This window comes from Gymnogyps californianus, chromosome 5, assembly GCF_018139145.2.
Source record: "Gymnogyps californianus isolate 813 chromosome 5, ASM1813914v2, whole genome shotgun sequence".
NCBI classification, from domain to species: domain Eukaryota; kingdom Metazoa; phylum Chordata; class Aves; order Accipitriformes; family Cathartidae; genus Gymnogyps; species Gymnogyps californianus.
Window position 1 is genome coordinate 58,307,101 of NC_059475.1, and position 20,352 is coordinate 58,327,452.

Genomic DNA, 20,352 nt, shown 5'->3' on the forward strand with positions numbered 1-20,352 from the left:
TTTAAATTTAACCACTCATGTCTTCTGTACCTTTTCTATGTGTAACATATGTTTAAGGTAGAGCAAGTTTATAACAACAACAACTTCAATACCTTTATTCTGGTTGCCAGTAAGCACTACAAGGGACATACCATGACTTCCACATGACGCATTTCTGGTGCAGATAATTAGAAATAATGAGTATGAAGATATGAATCTGGAGTTAGCCAGTTTGTTTAGACATATAATTGTGTTGTGTCGATCCATGTGTCATGTCCGTGTCATCCCGCCCCCTTCCCCTCCCCCCCCATTCTTTTTTATTTTGGATAAGTTTTGTCTTTAACTGTTGAAGACAACTTGGAAAGCGAAGGCTATGACATTGCTCCTGGATCCACCAGTCATCTGCTTGGTATCCCATTCTGATTAAGTACGTGCACTGCCAGATTGAAGGCTTTAATTTTCATGTTTTGCTTAGTGTTTGGTTGGAGAAGAAGTAGGAATAATTGGCTGTAATAATGGACTGTTCATGCCTGCAAAGTAAAATGAACACATTCATGGGCTCACTTCCTTCTGCTGTTGGTGCAGACTGCTTTATTCAAGCTGATTTGCAGTGGAAGCTTATCTCTAGGTTCTGGCTGTGAGAGGAAAAGTAAATAAGCCTAAGCAATTAGAATAATGTTCATGCAGGTGCAAAGAGCCTTCACAAAGCTCTATTTACTTTTGCCTTCAAGCCCCTTTAATCATCATTGCGGAGCTTAAGTTGTACATGAGGCTTTTGCGTGTGTATATTTCCCACATAGAGTATTTGAGTGCTTCTATTTCACTATAGAAATCCTCAGCCCTAGAGACATATCTGGTACCAAAATAGCTCTGAGCATCTTCTCAGTCCTTGATGGAATGAACCACTTCAGTAATGAGTGGACAAGTTGTAGAGTCTCCAAGGTCATTCAAAGGTTTATAGTACTGCTTAGTAACACTGTAAAAAATAATAATAATTCTGATCTGTGTAATTCTACAAACAATAGATAAAGGCAGCAAATGTAAAATGATGGGAATCAAAGGCTTCTGGAAAACATCCGCGCTACCTTGGTAGTTATCTGCACATCTAATGAAATGTAAACCCCTATGGAAATCAATGTACCACTGGGATTGTCTTTTCTGTAGTTTAATATTTTTTATAATCCCTTATAATTCTTTTCCATTGGTAATGGAATCTCCTTTTGTTTGCTTGCCCTACTGCTAATTTAAAATTGAGCAGTTAAAACTGTGTTGCAAGGATTTCCCAAAAAAGCTGTATTCATGTTACTGAAATTCACAATAACTGCTTATTTCTTTATCTTATGATGCATCCTAAAAAGTGAGCGATTTATCTATTAGGTTTACATTAGTGGTGGCCTGAGGGGATAATTTCAGGCAGAGATTCTGTCATATTTTCTGCAGCAAAGCTCTTCCTTTAAGGGCAGAAAAATCACAAAGCTGTTGAACTGATGCTTCTATTCTCTGGTAAACTACAACAAAAGAGCAATTTTAGCCCATTTATTAAGAAAGCTTTAAGTATAAGCAAATATTTGAACAATGTGTACTTTATTTTTGGATGAAAGATATGTAAAATTGACTGAGTCATAGATTTCAGGGTTTAAATTTAGTGTTAAATCAGCTAATATAATCTCATCTATAAATTAGTTCATTGAATTTCAGTCTTGCACCAAGACCGACAGTATGTGTTGGCTGAGGGACATCTATAATGTATGCAAATTTGATTGTACCTCCTGTCAAAATAATCCTTGGGTTCTTGTGTGTGTTTCTCTTTGGGGTTTTTTTTTGGTTTGTTCCTCCCCCCCCCCCCCGACTGATCTCAGACACAGAACTTAAAGGTAGCTGCAAATTTTGGGCATTTATCATCATCCCTGGTCGGTCATCAAACTTTGCCCCCATCTGCCACCACATCTCTCATCAGTTTTATTCTCATGTGAAAGTGTCTGCATATCTGTTTTTCTGTTGATGTCTTCTCCTCCCAGGCTGACAGAATAACACATTTTTTTTTTCCCAGCCAGGATATTACAGGGAGGAGAGAGGCAAATACTGTTAAAAAGGGAGCTGGAGTAATAAGGGAGAAGAGCCACCATCAAGCCAGTCTTTTTATTCACCCTTTCTCTTTGGGAATTGCAGGCCAGCCTCATATCTGAGTGATAATACTGGCCCAAGCATCTCACTGAGGTAGGTTATATTGGGATTTTGGAAGAACTATAGATGATGGGCTAGAAACAGGCAAGGAGGTTTTCAGGGGGGATCTACACAAGATGCTCGGGCTCCTACCCTCTTTCCCCCATTCCTCTGGAGTATGGGACTTCATCTCTCGTCACTGCCATGTAGTTGACAATCCCCACCATTTCCCACAAGAACTGCCTTGGTTCTCCCTCCTTCCTTTCCAAACTCCTGGGAGAGGATAAGGAAGATGGAGAAGGTGAAGGCCAGGGCCTACTGTGAGGGAAAAGAGATAAAGGCCAGGAAGGGGAGGAGAAAGGAAGCTGTGGAGAGCGATGGTGAGTGAGGCTTTCTGATCCTGGTACTACAAAGAGTAGCAGGGACATACGGCTACTTGAGAGATGTATTGACTACTGTCCCATGTCCTCCCCAGGCCATACCATAAATGTATGCCCTCCATGTTCTGTTTCCTGTGCTTGTGCCCCCCTCCTAAGCCAGCAAACTTGAAACCTTTTCTAGACAGCAAGACTTCAGGTTTGCTAATTTTGCAGTCAGTAGTACTAATTTCCAGGAATGATGACCGAACCCTATGAAAATAGTCATTTTGATGATTCATTTTTACTACGTCCATTTTCCTTTTCCTTCTTATTTCAGTAGTACATATATGTAACTTCCTTCTGTTCCCTGTGCAGAACATATCTGGCACCTTCTCTTTAAGTCAGTTTTAACTTAACTTCTTGTTTGTATGTCATGCAATCTTTTTTTTTTTCCAATGACTTTTGTGTCTACCCTTCCACGTTTATCCAATTCCAAATCTGCCCAAATCTATCCTATTCCGAATCTATCACCCCACAAGCCCATGCTGTCCTCCTTTTTCATGGGGAAATGGTACACCATATGCCTGAAAGCCATGTGTATCTCAGACATATTTCTGTTGTAATTCTGGCTGTTCTTCGCTGAATTAACTGTTATTATTTTCTGCAAATGCACTAATTCTGCTTCTATGGGTAGAGATACTCAGCATTGTCTAGGTTGCTGTATGTACATGATGGGTAGCAGAATAAAATATATACTTGTGGGTATAGCTGAATGTAACAAGATCCATGTATAAGGAACTCTAGTAAGAGCACTTCACTGGTAGCTGGTTCTACATTCAGGCCATGAGTAATATCTGATTCATTTGATACTTGCTTGAAGAGATACAGAAGGCATCTGCTACAAGAAGTGGAGGATAGTAACTTCTGGCCTAAGTCATAAGCCTTTTTGGTTGAGCATTAGTTGGTCTGTACTCAGTGCATTCATGTATTTTCCCAGTTACATGTTCATGTTAACCTGACAACTGACATGTAAGATTTACTTGCCCTTTATTTTGGCTTTTGTACAAATATGTTTAAATTATCCTCTTTTTCATAGTGCAAATGTAAGGTGTTTTTTCAACTATCATGAAGTAATTAATCTTGTAGACACCTGACTGCTTACTCTTTTGAATTATTTGACTTCTACACTTGTTGTTAAAAAATTAAAAGTTATGTATTAAATCCATCAGCTATTTTTTTGAGGGGAGATGTAGTTGAAAAACAAATTTGAGAGTTGGAGGGTTGCTAAATGCAAGAAACTGTCCTTTTCCATCTTGGACATTTTTCATTCTTCCTTATGGCAAAGCAGGTGTCTGAGTTTCAGCCCTAAACCTAGATGATTGCTGCAAGCATACAGCCAGTCACTTATGAGTAACCAATATTATGCTTAAGAAAAGGGTGAAGGTTTTGTATAGAACACATTTAAAAGAGGCTTAAGTACAGCACTGTCTAGTTGAAAAGTACTGAGTAAGTTGTAATTTTTCTTTGTGAGCGTACAGCAGCTGGAGAGGTCTGCTCTGGGAAGGAAATCGGGTGGACATGGGGAAAGGTGGAAGATGCCTGGGAGAAATAAGCCTGGAGTCTGTGGAAGTGATAGGACAACCATGCATGGGAACTGGTGAGTGAGGCTGTGGTTCTTCAGATCCGGTTAAGCACTTTGCCATTCAGCACCCACACTTTGAAACATCAGGAAGTGCTTTGAAAACTAGCATCTCCATAAGACATACCCCTTCTCTGGAATGCATTCTTTAGCCCCTATTTATAGAAAAAGTGCTGCTGAAGTTACATACAGGATAGCAGAAGTCTCAGACTGGATTTAAGTGAAATAACGCTAAAACTCCCTTGAAGTGCAAATTAATTGGAAAGAGTTTAATTGGGATCACCAGTTTATTGGGATATCTCCCAGGGAACTGATTTAGTCCAATGAGAATGGATGGCAGTATCTGCTGATTAACTGGAAGAGTGTTAGCATATGTTAAGCTTAATGGGGAGGGCTCCGGCAAGTTTCAAAGTGTGTTCAAGGTTTTTCCTAGGTCAGAAGGGTAAGGTCTGCTTTTGTGTTACTATTGTCAGAAGAGATTTTATTTAGGAATGAATCTCATCCAGACTGTTTTGCATACAAACTCTTCCTTCCACCAGCAAATTCCCCAGCTGTGATATAATAAGGGAAATATATATTTTTGAAAAGTCAGATCATCTGTCTTCCTACAATAAATATAATTAGAGATAGCTATAAGGTACCTTAGTAGAGAGAGGAAAAGCAATTCTGCTGTCGATGGACACAGCAGACAAGATAGGATTGGCAGATGCTTGTGATATTTTAACAGCTTTGTTCCTAGACTTTCTACTCTGTCTGCCTCAGTTGGGTGCTAAAAAATTATTCTTACTCTGATCACTTCAGGAACTTATTATTATATGCTTAGCTTTATAGAATTGTTGAAACCCCAGCTAGATCATGTATAAAATTTTGCCTTGAAAGTTCCTTGAAGTGCCATGTCCAAGATACATCTCCAGTCCTTGGTTGTACTGACTTTTCATGTTCTTTCCCTGTGAAACAATCTGTGTTCCTCTAAAACGCTTGGCATCCCAATTTAATATAATTCAGAGTGTCTTATGCAGTGTATGCTGTAATAAGCTATGCCTTAATATCTATTGATATTCCCCTTTGGTTATCCTTAATTGCTTGTATAAAGTCACTTAGGTTAAGAGCTTTTACTTTGAGTTCAAAAACTCTCTCCTGGTACAACAATGTCCTGCTGAGAAGGTTTTGATTTAAGACCTCCCTCTGTTTAACTTGGCTCATGCTTAAATATTTGTACTACTGAATTTTAATTCTTTGTACTGTACCCAGGGATTCAGGGCAGAAAAGTTTGAGTGCAACAGTAATACGAATGATTGATACAGCCTCTACCAAAGTTGCCAAACTTGCTAATATCTATATTTGCAATGTTAATGTTTTCCGTAAAATTGTCAGTTAACCTGTCTATTATGATATTAAATTATCCTGGCTGCCAGAGCCAAGCTGTGCAGAAGTCAGCTACACAGTTATTAAACACATTGAAGTAGAAGATATCAACAAAGAGTATTTTCCCTTCCTCCTGGCACCTTTCATTTGGTACAGGTGTTTGTTTGTATTTCAAGAGTTCTAGTAGAAAATCCATGAAAACAGGTTATTCTCCAGGGTCCTGTTTTACTCTAAAGACAGCAGTTTATATCACCATTCTGCTCCTTCTTCATTTCTACTGTCAATTCCTGTTACTTCTTTCCACTTCACAATCTATTGCACTCTTCCTGTGTGAGACCAGACCTCCCACTGACAACCTGTGGTCATGGAGAAACCATTCCTCTTTTCTCTCTAGCCATCATTTTGCAACCACTAGCCTGCTCCCATTAAGGCTGTCAATCATCTGAAGACTTCTTGAACTCAACGCCTCTGTCTGGACTCAAAGCTTTCTTCCCTGTCAGTGATATCCTGCTCTGTCCTCAGCCCATTGTAAGCATGATTTCTTTACTTTTGTACCACGCCATCCTCTCTAGGACAATAGCTGGTCCTATTCTGTAACTGAGCACCTACTGAGGCTACTTTTCTTCTGCACCTCATGCTCTAGCTTCAGCTTTCTGCTACACAGGTGACTATGCGTTACCAAGACAAATATACAGCATACGTTTCTAATCTAGGGGGAATGTGAAAATACAGTGTTTCCTACTCCATAAGAAGTGGTGTAACTTTATAAGGATTTTCAGACTTTTTGAGCCTATACAAACAAACTGTATTGTCAAAAAAACCCCCAACCAAAAAACCAGCGAAAAGCAACAACCCCCTGCCTAGAGTCCCCCAACCTACTATTTCCTGCAGCAGCTATATGCCAATAAAAGCATTTCATACTCCAGAAGGAGAGGTGTGGGGTAGAGCTTTGTGTTTTGAATAGAAAATAATGGATCTCATCAAAAGGAAGTATTCATCCAATTACTGAGTCATTTTCAACATTAAAAAGTTGCAGCTAAGAGCTGACTTTAGTATCTATATCTGTCCCCCAGAGTTTTGCTCTTGAATTCTATGGATGCAAGGTTATGGTTAAAAATACCTATTGCATTTACACTATGAAACCTACATTGACACTATTAAAGCTGATCTTCTCACTCTTCCTATTCAGGCGAATACTTGCTTGTAACTCACTTGATAGTGTAATGGCACAAATAGAAAATCCTAAAAAAGTCCATCATTTAGAAGACAGAGTCAGGAATCTTGGTGTCTCCTAATTCCGTTAGCAAATTTTGACATCATGAGCAAGAACTTCCCATCCTGCAGGATTGGAAATCTCTGAGAATTACTTAGGGCATCTGTTGTTAATGCAGGAGGAGGGAACAGAGTCTGAGTAGGATGGGAAAAGATGTGCGGACACACTGCAAACTCATCACACAGCATAGGACTACAGCAACTCTCTTCAAAACCCAATATGCTGCTACAAAGCTGAGCTGGCCTTAGTGTGTTTGGCAGAAGAAGGATCGCAAGCAAAGAAGAGAGCAGGTGGAGAGGCTCAGAAAATTTGTAAGAGGATTTTTGTAGAAATGACCTTCCTCTGAGGCTTTCTCCAACAGTTGAGACCTTAGGAGAGGATGATCTAAGCCCTTAGAGCTCATCAGATTTTGATTTAAAAACCCACAGGCTTTAAGCTACAGGGACACCCTTCAGGTTGTGCAAAACCTTTGTTCACTTCAGGTTAAATCTGATCTCCCCTTTATAATGAATCAAAGCTTTTATAACCCTCAGGCCTTGGTAAAGGAACTGTTTTGTTTTAAAAAGCACTGTTGGAACAACAGGAACAGCTAAGCCAGGAAAGAGCAAAATACGAGATTTTGTACCCTGCTAAACATAGAGCGATATTTAGGGATGCTACATGTACAGTCATCTATACAAGACCATATCCTCTCCCTCCAGCATACTATCAAACATTTATTGACATTGAACTTAGAGAATCATGCCTGGAATATAAGTATAATGTTTAGATAATGTGTGTTAAAAGAAAACCATCTGAAACTCTCATCACCAATGCCCTAGCACTGGGTAGCTATCCACTAATTCTGCAGTGCTCTTGGCTTAAGAGAGGACAGTAAATATGAAAACCATATTTAGAAAAGGAAGTATGTTTCAGGCCCTTGAGGAAAGTTCTGCATACTTAAGTAATGATTCCTGACTTGTTTTTAATAGTTGTTTTGCTATTCTTCCCAGTTCGATACATTGTTTTCAAGAAAATAAAATTTCATGGCACAACTTTTTAATGGATCGGACTATATTTTTTTCTGCTCTACTTAAATTTTGGAAGTCTTCAGTCTTTTTTTCTTCTTAAGAAGGATCATTTTAAATGTATTTCTCTTTTAGGACACAAAAGAAGAAACATAGATATCCATGGTGAACATAGGAAGGGATTCATAGCTTTGAATGACAGAGTATTATCGCAATCACAGGAGCCTGGTATTCATTTCTGGTAACTTAACCTCATCTTATCATCTACAGGTAAGGCACTGGATAAAGGTGCTTGTCTAGTCTGTAGTCATTTGAAGAGGTGTGTCCAAAGGGTGTTTATGCCCATGTACTTAGACACCTGTTTTAAGATGACAGTCACGCTGTAGAGGTGTTTCTATCTCTTATTTGACTAGAGAGGAGCCCAGAGACTAGCTGACCCCTTACACTTAATTAATAAGCTAGAAGTAGGTGACATGAAACACACATTTTCTCTTAAGTTCCAACTAGTTCTTCCTTGCATTAACTTTGTTGAAAATCTAGTAGGTGGCCAAGAGTGAAACTCTTAGGAAAAAAAAAAAAAGACCTCTAGTTCACTGCTCATTGCATTTCCATTTTTTATATAATGGCATATTAGTTTTCTTTCAATCTTCTGGAAATTCTCCATGATTCTCAAATTTCTTAGTAATACATATTAAAATCTCAAATGCATGTTTGATATGTGTTTATAAACTGTGTTTATAAAGAGTTGTTAAGTTAAAACCATCCATTTTTAGTTATGTGTTTCCTATCATCCTCAGTTACTGTCAAAATACAGAATATTGTCATCTCATGATATAAAAATAGCTTATCTTCCTGAACACAAAAAGCTCATTGTCTTCTCCTCCATTACAGTACTAAAACCAATGCACACTCCACCATGCCTAGTAGGTAAAATACTGAAGTCATTGTTTAAATTTCTTCTGGTTATATGAATTTCGGCTGCATTATTATACCTAATATCTTACAAATTCTTCTCCTGTGTTTTTTTGCTTCCTTTATCTATTCTCTGTATTTCAGGGCTTGTAATTGGTATTGACTGCTATCAGTTCTTCTTTCCACTTGCTACTTGTACAGTTTCCATTTTACATAGCAATTTTTACTTCTTCTCTTAAAGTTTTTTAATCATAGCTTTCTTTTTTATTCCTAAATGTGAGATCTGTTTTTAGCAAAACAATGTGAATGGTGATTGGTAAGTGTTTAAAATCTTTTCTCCCAGATGGTTTGGCTCAAAATAATTATCAGTTTTGCAAGATTCACTCTTTTTTGCATTAAATACCTGTATCATCAGTTTGGATTTTATTCTGTGTACAGATATCAGATGCAATAAATTCATGATCTCTTACCCTTAAGCTACAACTCATTTTAGTTCAAAGATGAGTCCCTGTATTTATCATAATGAAGGTGAAGAGAGAATTCCTTCATGTTTAATGCAGCATTTTCATAATCAGGCAATTGTTACTATAATTTTTTTTAACCACTTCTAAAAAGCTCGGTACTGGCTGTAAGTGACCATCAGCATAGGTCATTAAAGGTAAAGATGACAGCATTTTTTTCTCCAGTGTGCTACAAATACCTGTTTATAGAGATATTGCACAACTTGTTTAGTGTTATGGTCTATAGCAGGCACAGACCAGCATGTGATCTGCCTCTGGCTTTTATTAATAATTGAGGAATATTCAAGACTACTATTTTAGAGTTGCCAGGCACAATACAGAGTGCCATTCCCAAGCTCTGCAATCCACTTGATCTAGCCCAAACAAGCTAATTTAATCATTTTAGTTGCACGAGTCTTTTCCATGAGCTTCAGTCATAGTTTGACACCAATGCACACGCATTGCTTCCAATTCTAGTTTATTCCTAGATTCTTAGTGGTGGCATATAGGCAGCTAGAGAGTCTCTTTTCATACCCCTTGGTGACTGGTTTGGTTTTATCCTTGACACCTTGATTTTATGGCAAATGCGAACACTTTATTTTTTCCTTTCAATCCCCTTTTTGTTATTTAGGTTGATACCTGGCTGCTATAGCTCATTGGTTCCACAGATGGTACTTTGCTGTTTGCTTTAGCAGAGTACAGCTAAACCAAACAGCTTCTTTTCCTCATAGCAAACGGATCAGGATTCCAAAGAGCCCAAATTCACCACCTAAAGCCACGTGCCTAGTTAGCAGCTCTCTTCCTGGGCATCCTGCTTTCTATCGTGTTTTCCTTGTAGGATAAGAAGGCTGTCTGACCAGGAATTATATGGATGGCTCCTGTCTTTCAGCAGTCTAACTAGGAACTCTTCTTCTGGAGACAATAAAGCTAGCTGGCATTAGCCCCTGTGGGGAAATTACCATTAAAATTCCTCATTCTAATCTCTGAGCCTTTAGAACTGTGTTAAATCAGCTTAACGAAGAGTATATGTAGTTAAAATATTGGAGGAAGCAGGCAGATCCATGCTCCTTTAGCACTCTTTTCCAAAAGGGCTTCTGACCTGTATTTCTTCTTCCTCATGGAATATATTCTCACTCTTTATTTTTCATCTCTGACTATTTACCCAGAAGAAAAATTTCTGGAAGTTGAGCAATGGACAGCTGGGCAAGACCATGTAGTGAGGGTTTATCAAAATCTCATTGCAGCAGAGAAAGCCAATTATGTGTGTCACCATGGAGTAAAATAAGCCTTGTTCAAATGAATTTTCTCCCCGTGATGTTGTATTTACTGAGCTCCTGCATCACTGTAACTGGGAACCCTGAGATGTAGATACATTAATATAACCTTATGAAAATTCACAGAGGAGCAGAGCAGGTACTGGGGAGGCATCTAACGGGGAGAGAATTCTCCAGTCATGCTGGGAAGGGGAGACATCTGCTTTCCTTGGCGCAGAGTGTCGCACAGGGCTGTCGGCATCTCTCCTGCCTACAGACTATTTCCCTCCCCAGTGCACTCTAGGAAGAAATACGTAACTGGAGAAAAAAAGGAGTGATTAAGCAGAGACATTCAGCCTGAGGAGAAAAAGTTCTGCTTTTTGCAACCTGCTGGCAGTACCCAGCGCAGGGGTCTCTCCTGCTCACGGGGTGAGCTTGTCCCAGGACTCCAGCCAAGGACAAAGGGGTATCGCCACTCCTGGGGTGGCTCCAGGGGAGGGTTTTGCTTGCTCAGCTTCCCCCTCATGTCAACCTCATAAAGTCGGATGGCTTGAGCTTTACATGTGGGAAATCTTAGCGCAGCAGGTTGACACGGCCATATTTTGCACTCCCTACATTTTCTTACTAGGCTGTTTTTGGAGATCTAACAAAACTGAATTCCTCGTTGAGACATCTCTCATTAGCATCTCGAGTTGGGTATTGAATGGCTGCACCCTGTTAGAAGGAATTAAATCTATCTTGATAAGGTAGATTTAATAATTGATAACTTAGACATCTCTGATAGCCTTTAATCTACTTTCCTGGCATCTTGTATAGAAATTAAAGTTTTACTTTATTTGACATCCTTTGTCTATGTATGCACTGCATTCATTGATATCTCTCTGTATCAACACTAGAAATGTAAAAGAAAAATTGCTAAAATTTTTAAACAGGAAAGTATAGCAGTTTTGAAAGAAGCCTTAAAGTATCAGGTAATTTGAGATAAAACCATCCCAATGAATTGTACTGTGCTCTCTTCAATTAGTCCCACAACACAGAAAGCTACATTTTGTGACAAAACAGAACCTGTTGCTACTTTAACATCACCCAGCATTGGAACAAACTTAATTGAGCTTCCTACAGCTGGTGCATAAAGATCCATTCAGTAAATTATGCTTTAAAAACTGCATTGAGAGATTTGGGCTAATTTTATTAGAGGTTTTAATTCTGATTCTCTGTCTAGTAGTTGGGTAACTGTAAAAGAACTATTTATTAATTTAAAGCTCATGCAGCTGATTGATGCGTGCTAATGAATTTTAGATTTAATAATCACATCTTCCTTAATTGAATTGTACTTGCTCAGACAGAGCATATAATTAAATCAAGTCTTTTCTAATCCTTCTCATGCCAGATTATTCTATGGCACTTTGGGAAAGAACAGTCAAAAGTATGAATTTAGTTAATTTAAACTCATTGAAAAAATCCGTAGTCACATTGTGAATGTTTGGGATATTCATCATTTTCCAAAATAAAGAGATGTATTTTTCCATACATATCTTCTGCAATAATTAAGAAGTGTATAGAGGCAGCAAAACTGCAAATACGGCTAGGAAGGAAACAGTTTTAAGAAAATCCAGCAAATTTATACAGCAGATGATAGATAGTGAAATCTGCATACCACATGACCAGCAAGCTACTTCAGACAATTGCTCTCAAATACCTTTATGGAGAACAAGGCTATCAGAGAGAAAACACAGAAAACAAAGCCAAGGCATAGCTAAGAAATCACAGAAGAGAAGAATGAGAAAATACTTTGCTGAAACATTCTGATGTGCTTGTGTATACCTGGTCAGTTGTTTCCAAGACGCAAGTCCAGGACCAAGGCTATTCTAAGATGTAAAGGATTAAAAAACGTGGCTTGAATGAGGGGGAAAAGTAATTTAGAGTTGGGGATGTATTTCAGGAAGACATACCAGGGAAAAGACAAAGCAAGAAATGTATTTGTCAGGAAAGAGATTTATCTGTCACCTGAAATGGTTACAATCCACTTTGCCCCTCTACTAAAAGAGTTGCAAGAGGAGGAGGATAGAGTTTAGGCATACAGAGGTTTACTTTTTTAACACCTGTTTCTGATTGCTGTGGACCTTTTGATAGAAGAAAAATACAGGAATATAATTCATAGTGGGATGTTCAAGCTTGGCATTTTCTTCTTTTTATGATAAATAAGAGGAAATGGATATATGGATGTACTACCAATGCATCTTCTGTGTCCATAACACTTTAAAAGATTTATTCTGCAAAACAGAGCTATGGAAATAAGCAGCATCTTTTTCTCTGATAAATGGTGTGTTGCCTCAAGTCTAAATTACTGACCTGATCTAATTTGTCCATCAGAGTTAAATTATAGAATTTATCCTTTTTAATAAACAACACTGGTTTCTGATTGAAAAATGACCTGCAGCAGAATCTGATCTCTCTTCTTGATTTCCAAACAGTATAATGTTATTAAAGATAACATTGTGGGGCTATAGTATTTTGTCTGAGGATTTTGATCTCATGCTCTATGGCATTTCACTTGAAGAATGATTTGCTCTTAATATCATATTCAACCTTGTACTAGCAAAGGCCTTATAAAGATTTGTTTCCTTGACTACCCCATGTCACAGGCTTGAAATGTAATTCCATAGAAGTAAAAGAAAAATAATTGGACACTGGTGTATAATTAATAACATATCACAGAAAGGAATCTGGTTAGCGAAGTGCTGTCAAGGTGCTGCTTGTGAAGTAAAGGCATGCTTTTCTTTGCAAGTGATTTGTAAAACATATGCAGGATGATTGTTTTTCTTCCCAGTACAAAAAAAGTACTGGTGTTGGCCTTTAATGTTTCTCCATGGGGGCAAGCATGCATTTACTGAGGTCAATAGGAATATTGCCTTTCTGAGCAGGGTACATCAGTTCATACAACTTATTACTGACAGCTGTAGGGGTTTGCTCCTTATTTGAAATAAGGCCAACCTACACAGCATACACTGTGTAAAAGGACATTAGAATAAAAACTGCTTACATCTGCACCTCCTGCTAAAGGTCTTCCTGTCACAGTGTCATCTGGAAGTATTCCTGACGTTTTCAGTTCGATGAATACTCTGTGTCTAACAGGAGCTCAGGATAAAGGCAACTGTTGCCTCTTACCCAGCTCTTTTGGAATGGAAATCTGAGCAGCAAATTTAAGTTATGAACAGGGATACTTTATCTAAATTCAATGAGTGCAAACAAACCTGGCCCTAGGCTGGGGAAGGGTCCTGTCATTCCTGGCCTGGGTTCTGCTTAGATATACTCTTTGATATAAAATATGGATGAACAGGGTATCACTGCACATGCTGATTGCTCCTCAAAGCATGAGTTAGCTGGCTGCTCATCTTTTTCAAGTGCTCAGGACTTCAGGCACTAGATATCTTCTGTGGCAAAAAGTTTCTTCCTAGTTTATAACTGTTTTATCCTGTTGACTTAGGACCAGTTCTTTAGGAAATCAGCAGCACTGAGGATCTGCTGTTTATAAATGAACATAATCAGTTTGTTGCTTAACCCCACTGACAGCAGCACCAACTTGTTGGAAGCCAGAGGGGTGGTTTTACTTGCTGTCACCTGCCTTGGTCTCCTCCAGCATTGCAATTATGCTTGAAAAAAATATCTTGCCTATCAGCTTATTAAAAGACTTTCTAAGCTGGCTAGTCAGCTTCCCAGTCTGTGCTCTTTCTACTAGCAATTGAGATGAAGTTGACAAAATGTGCTTATAGTCTTTCTGTGTACCTATTGTCTCCCACATTTCACATCAGTGGCATGCCTTGCCAGGGTAGAGCCCTGCTGGATAATAAAATGCTAAATAAATTATAGCTGGAGGGAACAGAGATGGTATTGATTGATGCTAATTCCCTGAAGCCAATGTAATAGTATCTTCTGAGGCTGTGTTAGTGACAGTAGGTTGAAAGAAGAAATGTTTGTTTCTGGAGGAGAAAAAGAAAAAAGTACAAGATTACATATTACATCTCCAGTGAGCAAAGAGGACTCTGCTGGAGGTACAGGCCACTTGTGATAATAAAATTGATGAAAGATCTTATGATGTTGATGATCCTACACACCTGTAGTACTGTTCTGTGAGCATAAGGGATGCAATTAGAAGAAGACAATATACAAACCAGTCTTTCTCCATCCCTCTTTTCATTTTCTCTCCACAAAAGTCATTGTCTTCTTATCTCAATTAGTTCCACATTCCCTCCTGTACGGATGAAATGACATGGTTTTGAGTTCTGTAGCTGCTATACTATTTCCAAAAAGTAATTTTCTTTATTTAGAAATAAAATAGATTACAGAAACAGATGACAGAAAACCCCTATAGGGACCTGGACTAAATGGACCAATACTCCGCTTGTATATGCTTTTTTCTTTTCTTTCTTCTTTTTTTTTTTTTTTTAAACTATGAAAAACCCTGTCTTTGCCATTTTCTATTTATTTTGTAAACAGGAGATAGGTAACTGGCATCGTAAATTAGATCTAAGAGAACCTAGGAAGTCCTTTGATCTTTTTTGTAGACAGTGGATTTGGATAGAGAAGACCTAGAAGTTATCTGGAAATTTGCTCCTTGCTTCTTGATGACCTTGGCCAAGACAATTCGCTCTTCTGTGCCTTGTTTTCCACATTCATAGATGACACCAGCTTTTGTGAAGGTCTTTGAGATGTGAAGTGCCTGCTACAGAACACCTTTTCAGGCTTATTCTTATTTCTTCTTGCTTTCCTTTTCTTTGTGGTGAATTGGCAGATAATCACAAAGGACCAAGGCACAAGGAAGGCACAGGTCAAAGATACCACATCCCCAAAATATTTCTATTGTTTTCAACTGCTTTGAAAACAACAGCTTCTTCTATTCCCAGCTGGTCAAGATGGTAGCCCCAGGGGGTGTCCTGAGAGACAGAGACCAGACCACAGAGATCAGGATGAATAAAATGATTGAAAACCTCAGGTATCAGAAATGCATACCAGTGGCCAAGAGATAAGACGTATATTGAGAAGGAAAGAGTTCTGTCGTCATGCAACAGAGACAATGTTGGAAGTGAGAAGTGTCCATCGTCACTTTACAGCTTCTTTAGGCTACTCATACTTTTGGAAGATGTCCTACTAAGAGGGAGACACAGAGTAGAAGAATAGTCCCATGGCTTCAGAAAAAATGGAAAGTAGTTTCCAGAACAGTCTCTCATGATGTCATATTCATCTACAGCAATTAGGAAGAGGCTGGACTGCCTTATGAGTCTTTTGGGAAGAAGGATTGCCCTGCCAGCCGCATAACAATGGGATAACAATGGGAAATGAATCTCTATTCAGAGAGAGAGAAAGGCCTGAGGATGTCTGAAAGCCTGTGTGTTCGTGGGAGGTGGAGTCACGTTCCCAACTTACCCAGGAGGATTCATTTATTTGACTGCAGAACTAATGGATCTACTCAGTCTGAGCCTGTGTAGTTGCTACAGGTGTTAATGCGTGTAGGTTTAAAAAGCTGGTCCTATCTTCTATTTGGCAATTTTTTTTTAACCTGGAAAATGAGTGTGAAAAGAGTTAGTGAGAGATGCAGATCTTTAGCACAAAATGCCTGTAAGCATAAAAAGATGAAACCTAAAGTCCTCTTAGAAATGCATTTTTTCAACTGCTGTTTTTATAAATGACTTGTTTCTGTGGCATTTACAGTCATTTCCTTCCTTAGAAATGTTGTTTTGCAGTTGTTTTAGTCCACAAAGCACAGACCTTCTCTGGCTTCTGCCTTAACTAACCAACCAGTATAAATTTCTCTTGAAATTCACAGCTGTCTTCACTGAATGTGAGCAAATGAGCCTGTCAGGTTGAGCTGACTCTAAACTTTTCTTGTCTTTGGGATGCAAATCCTTTTAAGTATATTTAGGTCATCTCTATTTGATTTTCATGGGACACACAGTAGGGGGGGGAAGCAAGTTATTCTTCATGAAGGAAAGAAAATGAAGATGTGCTTTAAATCACTCCGTTCAAAGTCACTGTCAAAGTCGTCATGTTCCATGCAGGAACATAAACATGCTGGGCTTCTGCTTTCCTTAGGTTTGTGTCAGAAATAGGCTTTTTCTCCATTGCCTTCATCTTTCACTTATGATTTAAACCATATTGGGGGGTGACTGGTAGCTATCATGGGAGACTTAGGTGCAATCTAGTGACTGGTTTAAATTCCAAAGCCAAAGCACTGGGCTCGCCCTGGTAGTTAGGTGCTTTCAATGCTTGACTGAAATTGTTCATCAAATTCCTCACCACTTTCCATATTCTTTACCCTTCTGGCCTGGACACCCAGCAAGCTGCTTCCTTTAAAATAACATTCCCCTGACACAATGTCTCAGAGCACCACTTAAAATTGCCCAGCTCATATTTAATTCATCTTTGGATTTCCCCAGCTGGAGATGCTTAAGTACATATTATGGCCAGCAGACTGGAAAGCCCCAGATATTCAAGAGCTGGATAAATAACTCTTAATAACATAGAGCATAAAATATTTGCTGTACCTCTTAGTCCTCCTCCAGCTCATAGGCAGAGGAAGAAACAGGATAAAAATCAGTGCAGTGCTCAGATAGTAGAGCGTTTCAGACCTGATCGTCCTTAACACAAATCCCTCTTTACTGCTGGTTTATATAATAATTTCTTCCAACTTTATGGCTGAGTCACACCCCGCAGGCTGCCTTAATGTAAGTGAAAAATCAGGCATTACTGTGATGTAACAATTTTCATCTTGACAGATGATAAAACGTATAATGCGCTGTGTGCAGAGGGGTGATGCTGGCTTTGCAGAGGGGGGAACCAAAGCCCCAGTAGCTGGGGCTGTGCCAGGGACCCTGGCAGGGTTGGCAGAGCTGGTGCCCAGCATCTCCTACACCGCAGAGCGTAGGAGTCCTGTCACGTCTCTGATGTCTGACAGCATTCAGTATCGCCTATGCTACCGAAAGGTCCTGAACTGGCACTGAGGGAGAAGAAAGCAATTTCCTTCCTTAAAAACAGCAACCAAACCCAACAGGACTGGGGATGACACTTTGAAGAACCAGAGCTTTCGGTTTGGCAGCAGGCTTGAGGGAGATGGGTTGGCAGACCAAGGGGTATGTGGGACTAAGGGTTTGCGAAGTGGGTGCATTGATTTATCTGCTGGTTCCCCTGGTCATCAGAGGGCTCTGTCCCTTACCATAGGGCTGTCACCTTCCATATCCACCTCTAATGCTGCCTGTGTCTTTTTGTATTAGATGCAGATAGCATGCACTTTAGACCAAGCAGAGGTTTACATTCTGGCCTCTTGAAGGACTCTGCATGAGAAGTGAGCTTATACCATCGAGCAGTCTGTCTGTCAAACTGTTACTTTCTAGTTACAAAAGACATATTTTAGGGTTTTTCTGGAGAATAAGGTCTCATGAGCTCTTTGCAGCTGGATTTCTGTGATCAAGTTTTCAAGAACATTCAAAATGCAGATGGGGGAGGAGAAATGGGTGCGATTTTCATTAGCAGTTAGATTTATTAAGCAGCTATTATTAGGTATCAGTTCTTCCCAAATGTAGATACCATTAAAAATCTGGCTTATGGCTTTAAAGGTAAAATTACAGAACTAACTGCAACCAAAAGCCTTAAAACTTCAGAAACTTTTTAAAATACATTGCTTAATTCCAGTGAGGATCGTATGGGGGATACAGTTGGATTGAGATCATATACAGGATTTCTTAACATGTGGTTGGGATGACTTGCATAATCTACTTGTAATTGCAGTTTGTGAGCAACAAGACCATGGCAGAGCATCCTCGGGAAACTCAGAGAAGTGTCAGGGAAAGTGAAGACTACTGGTGACAACTGGAACTAGATATTATAAAAAGCTCTTTAACTGAACAGTCCTATAATGGAATCACAGTGCAAAATCTGAGGACTCTGCTTAGTCTTTTCCCACATCTTAATGGAAAAAAAGAGTTATAAAGCTTAATTATTTAAGAAGACAGCCTGTATATTCCCCTGCGTAACCAGTGCTTACAAGACCAAACAAATCTCCAGTTAAAGACCCCAACTGTGCTAAAAACGGGAGTTTTATGAGTAGTGACAGCGGAATTTTAGTTCTGTGCTACATCTGCCTCTACTGTGCCATGTGTTTAGTCTTGCCCGGTTTAATACAGCAAACTCTTCCCTGATTTCAGGATTGCATTTTTTAGCTCTTAGCCAACACAGACACTGTAGTTTATATTTTGTATTTTTATTTCGAGTTCTGATGTGACAGAGGTTTCAATCGGATACCATTTGCTGTGATCAGAAGTGTGCTTTCAAATATTTGTAAATATTTTATAGATGAGCACTCAAAAGGAAGCAGAGCCTAGAAGAAAAATAACTGCTACTTCAGCTTCTTTTCTGTGACTGCTGATGAATTAATGATAATTTTTTACATCCCTTATACCAATAGCAGGCATGAAAAGCTTTAACATTCAGGATACCCAAAAACATTAGAAGAGGGAGGCCAAGGTGGAGTCCTAGATTAGTTGTGATGAGCTGGGGCCAGTCACTGGGAGAGGGGGAGTTGTGGGTCACCTGTAAGGGCAGGGAGAAAGTGGTCTCCCAGGAGCATCCCAGGTCACCTGCAGGCAGTGGGAGTGAGGGACCACTGCCCCGAGGGTCTTCTTTTCCCTACTTGTTGCATTTGGACACTTTAAATGATCAAACTTGTGTAAGAATCTGAGTATATAGGTGTGTGTGTATACATATATATGTGTGTGTGTGTGTATACATATATATGTGTGTGTATAGAGGGATGGGGTAAGGGAAAGAGGGAGAAAGTAAACACAAGGTTTATATATTTGGATTTGTACAAAGGTAGAAAAATCAAAGGCTTTTGATTTTGGAATGACAAACTGACTAAATTAGACAAAAAAATAAACACAGCTGTTCCTCCGAAGCAGGAAAAGAAGAGAAAGGTATCCAAGAGCCCAGTCCACCATAAGCTGTTGATTAACCAGACCAGCTGTTATTTAATCCAAATTTCTCCTAAGTATTGAGGGTTTTTGGAGTGCCCTGAAAATCAAGTGGTTTGGCTTATCTAAATCAAATATGGTACTATTTTCCTCATCTTTTTGCTTTTAATAGACTTTCCATTTGACGTTTGTTTGGTTTTGTTTTGTGTCTTCAGTTTCAGTGTTTCAGAAGGCAAAGCAGCCTGGAGTTGTGGTGTACAGAGCCTGGCTGATCTTCTTCAAGCCTCTAAAGCTACCTTCAATGACTGTCATATTAGTGGGATAAAGAAAGGTACAGTGCTCCATGGAACCAGTCTTCCCTCTTTCTCTGCTGTGCTCTGAAGTAATTTCTCAGGGTTTTAAGTGGATGCTGACAGAGGAGTTTAAAAATTCTTTGCTTTGATCTGAAATACCTGATAAAAAAGCATGGATTTTCTGGAGTCCTTCTTTCTATGTTTCTAATCTTTTTATTTCATTTACCAGTCAGAATGCATCTACTTTATTTATCTTTTGTAGCGCATATGTAATAAATATTAAGCCACAGATGAAGACAAAATCCCTAAGCGATTTGGGTAAAAGGAGAAAGAATATAACAAAGGAATAGCGGAGGAAAAAACCAATAACATGAGATCAAATGTTATTTGTGCTTGTACAGTGTTTACACGTATATTTATAAACAACCATCAGCTACAACCCAGCTGTAACTTTGCCCTGTTGTTAGCCAGTTACAAAAGCATCAATACTCTATTCAGTCAGCTGTTTAAACAGACTCCTGAGATAAGAACAATGACATTTTCAAAAATTTGTTTCCCATTTCTTAGTAAAGGTTGATGTCTCTCCAGTATGTTGCCATAGTCCCTATTTACTCTCAAAGCACAATAATCTGTTCCCCTCATTCCA

At 39.0% G+C, this 20,352-nt stretch overlaps 1 protein-coding gene across 1 annotated transcript in view; it reads right to left on the bottom strand.

Moving 5' to 3' along the window:
• The window catches only part of BEGAIN (brain enriched guanylate kinase associated), a 159,535-nt gene that overhangs the window by 36,521 nt on the left and 102,662 nt on the right, over positions 1–20,352 (bottom strand). The gene's annotated exons all lie outside the window — the stretch shown is intronic.